The sequence below is a fragment of the Primulina eburnea genome, chromosome 7, assembly GCF_022965805.1.
Source record: "Primulina eburnea isolate SZY01 chromosome 7, ASM2296580v1, whole genome shotgun sequence".
In the NCBI taxonomy this organism is placed as follows: domain Eukaryota; kingdom Viridiplantae; phylum Streptophyta; class Magnoliopsida; order Lamiales; family Gesneriaceae; genus Primulina; species Primulina eburnea.
In genome coordinates this window covers 27009190-27020660 of record NC_133107.1, presented here as the reverse complement: position 1 = coordinate 27020660, position 11471 = coordinate 27009190, and positions in this window count along the sequence as shown.

Genomic DNA, 11471 nt, shown 5'->3' with positions numbered 1-11471 from the left:
CCACCTCCTCGATTTGAAGGTGACAGTAGTAGTAGCGGGAAGAAGGATTTCTTGAAGGCTAGAGGGAAGCAATTCAAGAAATCTGGAACTAGCTCGTCCAGTTCGAGTGGCTCTAGACAGATCGGTCAGGGCCAGAGTTATACAGGACCGTACTGTGGTACTTGTGGAGGGAGGCATTCCACAGATCAGTGCCGAGGAGTGGTTGGCAGCTGTCGTATCTGTAGACAGCAGGGACACTTTGCCCGAGTGTGTCCACAGAGGAGCGCCCAGGGATCGCAGGCAGCTGAGTCATCGGGATCAGTGGCTCAGACCGGTAGACGACCATCTGCCGTGCAAACTTTTCAGCCAGCACCGCCTACTCAGTCACAGCAGAGGCCAGGAGGGGGCCAGGCAGTGAGCCAGCCTCCGAGACAGCAGGCCAGAGTTTTTGCTTTGACCGAGGAGCAGGCACATGATGCACCTGATGATGTTGTGGCAGGTAACTGTTTTATTTCTGGTTATCCTGCATATGTATTAATTGATACTGGTGCATCGCATACTTTTATTTCGGAGAGATTTGCATTAATGCTCACATTGCCTGTTGAGTCATTAGCCACTGTAGTATCTCTCACGTCTCTGTTAGGAACAGGTTTGATATCAGTAAAATCTGTTAAATCGTGTATACTGCAGTACGATGGGCATACGATTGAGTTAGACTGTATTGTGCTTGGTTTATATGATTTTGATTGTATTGTCGGTATCGATATGTTGACCAAGTACCGAGCTACAGTCGATTGCTTCCACAAGATAGTTCGATTCAGACCTGAGATGGCTGAGGAGTGGAAATTTTATGGTAAGGGTTCTCGTGCCAGAATTCCTTTGATATCTGCAATAAATATGACTCGATTATTGCAGAAGGGAGCGGATGGATTCCTGGTATATTCAGTTGATTTACTGAAATCGAGCCCATCATTGGCGGATTTGCCAGTGGTGTGCGAATCTGCTGATGTCTTTCCAGATGAGATTCCTGGAATGCCTCCGATTCGAGAGATAGACTTCAGCATTGAATTGATGCCAGGAACAGTTCCGATTTCTAGGGCTCCATACCGGATGGCACCGATCGAGTTGAAAGAACTGAAAGAGCAGTTGGAGGATTTACTGGCCAAGGGGTACATTAGGCCGAGTGTATCTCCTTGGGGTGCTCCAGTACTGTTCGTAAGGAAGAAAGACTGGTCGATGAGACTTTGTATCGACTATCGGCAGCTGAACAAGGCAACGGTAAAGAATAAATATCCATTGCCTCGTATTGATGATTTGTTTGATCAGTTGCAAGGTTCATCTGTATATTCCAAGATCGATCTGAGATCTGGATACCATCAACTGAGAGTCAGGGACTCTGATATCTCTAAGACAGCATTCAGAACCAGGTATGGACACTATGAATTTATTGTCATGCCATTTGGTTTGACGAATGCACCGGCGGTATTTATGGGATTGATGAACCGCGTCTTTCAGAAATATTTGGATGATTTTGTTATCATATTCATTGATGATATATTGATTTATTCAAAGAATATGATTGAGCATGCTAATCATTTGAGGACTGTGTTGAGAATTTTGAGGACGGAGAAATTATATGCTAAACTGTCGAAATGCGAGTTTTGGCTGAAACAGGTTGTGTTTTTGGGTCACATTATATCGGGAGACGGTATATCAGTTGATCCCAGTAAGGTTGAAGCCGTGATTAGTTGGCCGAGACCTACATCTGTGCCGGAGATTCGCAGTTTTATGGGTTTGGCAGGATATTATCGCCGATTCATTAAAGATTTTTCGAGTATTGCCAAACCGATTACGCAGTTAACTCAGAAGAATGCTCCGTTTGTTTGGTCAGAAGACTGTGAATCCAGTTTTCTGGAATTGAAAAAAAAATTGACCAGTGCGCCTGTGTTAACGATTCCTTCAGGTACTGGTGATTTTGTCGTTTATTGTGATGCATCTCACCGAGGATTGGGTTGTGTTTTGATGCAGCGGGGGCATGTGATTGCTTATGCCTCGAGACAGCTGAAACCCCATGAAACTCGTTACCCAATTCATGATCTTGAATTGGCAGCCATTGTCTTTGCTTTGAAGATATGGCGACATTACCTCTACGGTGAGAAAAATCTATTCTGATCATAAAAGCTTGAAATATCTGTTTTCGAAATCAGAGCTGAATATCAGACAGCGGAGATGGCTGGATTTACTGAAAGACTTTGATTGTGAAATCAAATATTATCCAAGGAAATCCAACGCAGCAGCAGATGCGCTGAGTCGAAAGGTATGTGCACTATCCTTATCGACGATAGGTGTCTCGAATTTGATAGAAGACTGCTGTTTGTCTGGATTAGCTTTTGAAACAGATTGTCAGCCTCTGAGATTATATACAATTCAAGTTGAACCAGAATTGATAGTGAAAATAAAAGAGGCACAGAAGGTTGATCAGAACATACAGAATTCGATTGCAATGGTCAGAGCTGGACATCAATCGGAATATCAGGTTCGGGATAGTGTATTGTATGTGAATAATCGTATTGTTGTGCCCAATGTTTCAGATTTGAGACAGCGAATACTGTCAGAAGCGCACAACATTCGTTTTAACATTCATCCTGGTGGCAGGAAAATGTACAATGATTTAAAGGCACAGTATTGGTGGAAACAAATGAAATCTGATGTGACTGAATTGGTAGCCAAGTGTCTGAATTGCCAACAGGTGAAAGCTGAAAGAAAGAAGCCAGGAGGATTGTTACAGAGTTTTTCCATTCCTGAATGGAAGTGGGATCACATTTCCATGGATTTTGTGACACAGTTACCACGTTCCTCCCGAGGTTGTGATGCGATTTGGGTCGTGATTGACAGATTGACCAAATCTGCATGTTTTATTCCATACAAAATGACCTACCGATATGATCAGATGGCCGATATTTATGTCAAAGAAGTTGTTAGATTGCACGGAGTGCCGAAGTCGATTGTTTCAGACCGTGATCCTCGGTTTACTTTGCACTTCTGGCAGAGTTTGCAGCAAGCTCTTGGTACGAAATTACATTTGAGTACCGCATATCATCCACAGACTGACGGACAGTAAGAGCGTACGATCCAGACATTGGAAGATATGCTGAGAGCTATAGTGCTGGATTTTAGCAATAACTGGCAAGATGCATTGCCTCTTTGTGAATTTTCGTACAACAACAGCTATCAGACAAGTATTGAGATGGCTCCATTCGAAGCGTTGTACGGAAAGAAATGCAGATCCCCTCTTTATTGGGATGATATCTCTGAAGTTCCTGAGACTGGACCGGATATGATCAGAGATATGACCGGGAAAGTTAAATTGATTCCGAAGAAAATGAAGGCAGCTCAGGACCGACAAGCCAAATATGCCAACCTCAGAAGACGACCGTTGGTGTTTGAGGTAGGAGACCGAGTATTCCTGAAAATTTCACCTTTCAGAGGAGTTGTTAGATTTGGCAAGAAAGGGAAACTGTCTCCACGATACGTTGGTCCGTATGAAATTCTTGAAAAAATAGGAGATCGTGCCTATCGAATCGCCCTGCCGCCTTCATTATCTGGAATACATGATGACTTTCATGTATCGATGCTGCGGAAATATCTCTCTGATGATTCTCATGTGATTCAACCAGACGAGACCGAGCTGGATGAGACATTGAGTTATGTCGAGAAACCGATCCGGATTATCGATCGTAAAGAAAAACAGCTCAGAACAAAGACTATTCCACTGGTAAAAGTTCAATGGACTCGTCATGGTACTGAAGAAGCAACCTGGGAAACTGAATCAGATATGAGACAAGAATTCCCAGAATTGTTTCGATAATGTAAATTCTTATACAGTTTTGTATATATACTCCTTATTGATACGAATGAAATGCCTGTGATTTCGAGGACGAAATCGTATCTTAGGGGGGGAGAAATATAATGCCCGAGAATTAATCACTGTTAATCAAGGATTATTGACTTATAATTTAACATGATTACGAAAGGGCCAACTGAGACACGATTTAAGAGAAAGTGCGGTCATTTATTTTGAATTTTAGAATGTGTTGCCGAAGCAACACCGCACCCGCGCTCATGGTTAGACCGCACCCGCGGTCGATATCCAGTAGGGTAGCAATTTTTGAAAAACTGAGACCGCACCCGCGGGTGAAAATCAAGACCGCACCCGCGGTGCAGGACCGCACCCGCAGTGCAAACAAGACCGCACCCGCGGTCGTAGTTTCTGGAAAATGGATGTAGATCAGTACGCTGAGCGCACCCGCGGTCCGGAATGTAGCGCACCCGCGGTGCGACGTGTTTTGCGAAGGAATGGACACGTTTTGGAAATCATGCATGGTATATATATATATACGATAGCCATTCGTTCATTCAGAATTAAACACAAGAAATCGAGAAAAGGGTCGAGGGAAGTTTACGAAAACTCCTTACGCCTTTTGTGAGAAATCCGTCCGTCTGATTTTGAATCCGACTTCGGTATTGAGTTCCTATCGACGTAGGCTACAACTGGACGTAAGTATTACTACGTTTTGACATTTTTTGGAATTATGATATTGTCAGAATTGAATGGAACTCATATATGTTGTTCTTGACATGCTAGACATCATAGAATCGAAGTCAGATTAAGAAACCGACTGATTATGGAATTGTTATGAATTTTTAGGGTATATTGATTTATACAAGACAGATTTGAATTGTGATTGGATCACGAATTGTATTGGATATGGGTTATGGATTGTAACTGTGATTTGAGGATTTTGTATTGACGGGAATATTGAAATTGTACCGTTATGCCGTTGTTTTTGAATTAAATCAAGATTGATCAGATTGTTATTGATTTGAAAGGTATATTGACATGAGATTATTGATATTGTCATTGCCAGACAGACTGTGAATTCAGGACTTCGACTGAGCCAGAAACCGACGAAAGAAAGGTATAAGTCAATGTGGTATTGGGAGATAGACTTGAGTCGGTTTAGACTTGAGTTTCCCTAAATCACATACTTTACTTTATTGCATTGATATTTGCATTGATTTGATTGATGTACTTGTTCTCTTGAATTATAGATAACAGGTAGTAGATGAGTAAAATTGTGACAGAAGTTCCTGATAGTGGTGGGATCGCCACGGGAACATTACACGATGTCACAAGATAGTATAGAAATCTTGGGACAGAAGTGCCTGATAGTGGCGGGATCGCCACGGGCACATTGCACGATGTCTCAAGATAAGGATATTAGCGATAGAGCTACAGTCCATGACGGTTAGGTCAGGACACCGGATGTTGGTTATATCGAGTAAATAGGATTTGAATTCTTCTATTACGGAATTCGATATAAGAACACCATATTTGGTTATATCGAGTAATAGGATCAGAGTTCCTTCTATTACGGAATTCGATATAGGAACACCACATTTGGAAACCGGGATCCCTAGACTAGGATTGAGTCTAGTCTGAATTGTAGAATTGTAATTATGTTTCAAATTTTGATACATATTACTGTTACCTGATTTCATGCGTTATATTGTTTATATGATTGCATGTTTCGTTGATTTATACTGGGATTTATTCTCACCGGATTTATCCGGCTGTTGTCTTGTCTGTATGTGTACATGACAACAGGTGGGACAGGATCAGGGTCCAGGAGATGAGGAGAGATCGTGATAGAGTGGAGACTTCGGACTTTGATGTATATAGGGTGTGACACTTGATATATAGATGTTGTACCATAGTTTTACTGGTTTGTAGACGGTACAGGACAAGTACTTTATTTTATACTGATATGTATATGAGTTTGATTTCACTACGTTCCGCATTTTAAAAAAAAAATTTAGACCATGTTTTATAATTGATTAATTAGTCCCAATGATGATTAATCCGGGTCCCCACATCGGGCTGCCCGAGGGGCTGCCCATTTTGGGCAGCAAGGGCAGCCCCTCGCCCCATGTCTTTAAATAAAAAAAATTTTGTTGGCCGGAATCCGACGACGGTGATGACGACTAGGGTTTCCAAAAGTGTTTTGGATTATCAAAGTGTCATGAGCCTTGATGTTGTTGGGCCATTAGATGACTAACATATTTGTGAAATTTAAATGGTTCAAAATGTTTTTGGTGAATAATGATTTTTTGGGCCCTTAAGTTTAAATTTACAAAAGTTGCAAATATTTTCTCATGAAATAAATAATTTAAGTTGGACTTTAATTATTTATAGTAAATGGTGATTTACAAGAAATTCGGTTATAAATAAATTAATTAGAAAGTAGACAAAAGTGTTTGTATACTTTGTTAATATAGTTTATAATCGTGGTGGTTAGTGATTGGATTAAGATATATAATATTGGATCAATTAATTATTGTGATAATTAATTGATGGTGTATGATATGTGATATTATGCATGAAAGATGATCAAAAGCCCAAGCCCAATTTGCTAGGTGTATGCTAGGATATTTTGGGTTGAATGATTGTAATAATTATCAAATTTGAAGTGAGCTTGGTTTATGGCCCGTTTCCACCCCCATGAGATGTATCCCTATTGCCATGGATATTTATTTGTAAATATTAGTATAGTGGAAGATCAAGATTGGAAGATGGTGGCCTTGATGATTATGAAGATCGAAGACATGAAAATATTGGAGGCTAATGTAATAGTTGCATTTGCATCCCATGCATTTCCCTAGGATTTGACCTAGGCCCGTGTTTAGCTCACACTGGCCATCAGTATTGGGGCGATTGATCATCCTTGTTTTGCTTACTGTTTATAATATATGCATGATATGTTATAAACAATGAGTATGTGCTTTATTATTATGATAATAAAAAAGTTGCATGAATCCGGCAAACATACGATCAAACATGGCGAACTTTTAAATAAAAAATAATGATGAGACCTTTCAAAAATTAAAAACCCTCATTTTGAATAAGATTCAAAATTAATATCAAGCCCGAAAAGGAGAATTATAAAGTTGTTTATAATTTCCATGTCTTCCATCAACAATAGGTGCATGGTGAACGCTACCCGTGCTTGGGGCTCGACTGATATTATTTGGGGGGGCCTAGGTGCCGGAAAGCTGTGACATCCATTGACATGGTGATGTGAACTACGTGGAACTCCCATGATTTCGGCTCATATTATTGAGGGAACTCATGGCGACCGTCCATTAAGGTTCAACATCGATGGTTAAGGCTTGACATGTAAAGATGAACGACGTCATATTATTGGGTCCTAATCATACGTGAGACAAAAGTTTACGTAGAGAGTTGCATGGAGATGCAATTGGAAACTACCTTTTAGGAATTACGATTGGCTGATATTATTCAGGATCATAATTCGCTAATTGGACCTTACGTACCTACTGAGGAAAGGAGTTTTCCGTTTTCGCTAGAGGGTAGTGAAAATGTCAAAATAGTGGAAGCGAATATTTACAAAGTAAAAGTTCATACTTTATATCTTACTAAATATTTTAAAATAGTCATTAACATTTATCTGTTTTACTTTTCATTACAAATTTGACAATGTCTTCGATTCGCAATCCGTTACTAGCTATACTCGAAAAACACGTTCTAACCGGACCTAATTACCTCACTTGGCTAAGAAACCTGAAAATCGTCTTGAATTCGAAAAGGATTGCATATACACTGTCCCCTGTTGAGGCTCCGACTAGCTGCACTCCTGAGGAATTGAAGACTTACAAGGATTGGTGTAACCATGACTTGAAAGCCAGATGTTATATGCAGGATTCTATGAATGATGAGCTGCAGATGCGTTTTGAGGATGAAAAGAATTCTGCTGACATTCATTTGCATCTCAAGGAGCTCTTTCGTGAGCAGACTCGACCTCTGAGACATGCTACCGTCAAGAAGCTGATCACTTTGCGCATGCGAGATGGGGCCTTGGTTCATGAGCATGGCCCAAATATGATTGGGATCGTGGACAAGCTCGTTGGCATGGATCTTATGTTGCCTTCGGAGTTGACCACCGACGTGTTGCTATTATCGCTGCCGAGCTCATTTGATCCTTTTGTGGTGAACTTCAACATGAACAAGATAGAGCCAACCCTTGAGGAGTTGGAGAATATGCTTGTGACGTTTGATTCCACTATCAAGAAAGAGAAGCCGGTTCTTTATGTGAGATCTTCATCTGGTGCGAAGACCGACCCACGTGAGAAGGGAAAGAAGCGTTCTTTCCAACGTCCCAAGAAGAACGTGCCCTTGAAGAGGCAAACTCCGAGTCCCGCTGTGGCAGCCATACCAGTGAAGGCTGACAAGACTGCTGATATTTGCCATCACTGCAAGAAGCCTGGACATTGTAGGCGCAATTGCAGGGAATATCTTGCCCAGAAGAGTTCTGGAAACGGTATGTTCTATATTGAAATAAACATTTCAATTAACTCTACTTCTTGGGTATTGGATACCTGTTGTAGCTCATATTTCTGTAATGATTTGCAGGTGATGGGAAGAAGTAGGAGGCTCAGGGAAGGTGAGACCTTCTTGAGGATGGGCAATGGAGCAAGAGTTGCTGCCAAGGCCGTAGGAGATGTTTACTTACTGTTGAACAATGATGAGAGATGTTTTGTTTGTACCAGATTTGGTGAAAAACATTATTTCCATTTCTATGCTTGATAAAGATGGATTTTTTTGTTTATTTAGCAAAGTTGTTGGCAACATTTACAAGAATGAATGTTTAATTGGTACTGGAGAACTTGAAAACGAACTCTACACCTTAAAATTAAAAGATATTCCACTAAACAATGTCCAAGCTATAACAACAAAAAACAAGCGAAAACAAGATACTCTAAATTCGGCACAATTGTGGCATGCTCAATTAGGACATATTTCCATAAGAAGGATGAACAAGTTAGTGGGAGTGGGCATGTTTGATATGTCTGATATTAATGGCCTCACGACTTGTGAATCTTTTCTAAAAGGAAAGATGACCAAAATTCCATTTAAGGGCCACGTGGAGCGAGCCAAAGGATTATTGGATTTGATCCATACCGATGTGTGCGGTCCAGTTAGCATCACCATTAAGTATGGACATGCCTACTTCATCACCTTTCCCGATGACTTTTCGTGGTATGGGTATGTGTATTTGATGAAATACAAGTCTGAAGCCTTTGAAAGGTTCAAAGAATTCAGAAGTGAAGTAGAGAAACAGTTGGTACGAATCATCAAGACACTTCGATCGGATCGAGGTGGTGAGTACTTGAGTGCCGAGTTCCAAGAGTATCTTAGGGAGAATGGGAATCTCTCGCAGTGGACTCCGCCTGCTACACCACAGTTGAATGGTGTTTCGGAGCGTCGTAACCGGACTTTGATGAACATGGTTCGGTCTATGATGGGGTTCATGGAGTTTCCGCCATCCTTTTAGGGATATGCGCTTGAGACAGCGGCACTGTTGTTGAACAATGTCCATTCAAAGGCAGTTGACAAGACACCATATGAGATATGGATAGGTAAGCCTTCCAAATATTCTTATATTAGAATATGGGGGTGCCCCACTTATGTGAAGCAGGTAGTGGGAGATAAATTGGATGGTCGATCCATTTTATGTAACTTTGTGGGATATCCAAGGAATTCTGTTGGATATTACTTATATCATCCCCAAGAAACAAAGGTGTTTTTTTCTAGAAATGCAACCTTTTTGGAAAATGAATTTCTATTGGATATAAAAAAGGAGATGATAGAACTCGAAGAGGTTCGAGAAACACCCCCAATTATAGAACCCACACCCGAAGAGCCAAGAGAGGAGATACAAGCTCCTAGAAGATCCGAGAGAGTCTCGAGACCACCTATGAGGTATGGTCTGCTTCTTGAAGAGGGCCATGATGAGCCTAACCATAGATGTGATCCAAGGACCTTCAAGGAATCATTATCTGATGCCGATTCATCCAAGTGGCTTGAAGCAATTGAATCTGAGATGAATTCCATGCATTCGAACCAAGTGTGGAATCTCGTAGATCCACCTGAGGGAATTGTTCCCATAGGGCGTAAATTGATTTACAAGAGGAAACTTGGGGCAGATGGAAAGGTATTGACCTTCAAGGCGCGATTGGTGGCAAAAGGATATACTCAAAGACAATGAGTTGACTTTGAGGAAACCTTTTCTCCAGTTGCAATGTTCAAGTCTATAAGGATATTGCTAGCCATAGCTGCATGGTATGACTATGAGATATGGCAGATGGATGTCAAGACAGCCTTTATTAATAGGGATATTAAGGAAGAGATTTACATGTCTCAACCTGAAGGGTTTATATCTGTCGGAAGTGAGCATATGGTATGCAAACTTCAGAGATCTATTTATGGTCTAAAGCAGGCATCTAGGAGTTGGAACCTTAGATTCGATGGTACAATCAAAGAGTTTGGTTTTACTCAGAATCCCTGAGGAACCCTGTGTGTATAAGAAGGTCAGTAGGAGTGCTGTGACATTCCTTGTACTTTATGTTGATGACATTCTACTCATTGGGAATGATGTAGGAATGTTGCAATCAACTAAAATATGGTTAGCAAGTAACTTCTCGATGCAGGACTTGGGTGAAGCATCTTTTGTATTGGGAAAACAGATCTATAGAGATAGATCAAAAAGATTACTTGGTCTCACCCAATCCACATACATTGATACCATTGTGAAGCGGTTCTCGATGGATGAGTCAAAGAGAGGACATCTACCAATGTGTCATGGCGTGTTCTTATCCAAGTCTATGTCTCCCAAGACTGATGCAGAGATAGCGGCGATGACAAGCATTCCTTATGCATCTGCGATTGGTAGCATCATGTATGGGATGATATCTACACGTCCAGACGTGGCTTTCGCACTAAGTGTAGTGAGTAGATATCAATCGAATCCTGGTCTTCTACACTGGAAAGCTGTGAAAGACATCCTCAAGTATTTGAGAAGGACCAATAAATTGTTCTTGGTCTATGGGGATGGAGAATTGAAATTGGAAGGGTATACCGACTCTAGCTTCCAAAGCGATATCGATTACTCGAAGTCAACCTCTGGATTCATATTCATGCTCAATGGTGCTGCTGTCTCTTGGAAGAGTTCCAAGCAAGACAATACAACGGATTCCACCACTGAGGCAGAATATATTGCTACATCAGCTGCAGCAAAGGAGGCTGTTTGGATAAGGAATTTTGTCCAAGAGTTGGGCGTCATTCCTAATGGAGTTGCTCATGTCCCGGTGTTTTTGTGACAACACGTATTGAGAAAGTACCACATCCTCCGAGAGATTGTGGAAAGAGGAGAAATGTCGATTGACAAAGTCTGCTCCAAGATAATGTTGCTGATCCGCTAACTAAGCCTTTACCTGGACCATTATTCGAGAAGCATCGCGAATCGATGGGTTTGAAGCATATGGGTAGTTGGCTCTAATGCAAGTGGAAGATTGTTAGAGTAGGTGCACGTCGAGCCAAGTGTTGGACGAGTGTTTACAATGAAACTCTATGT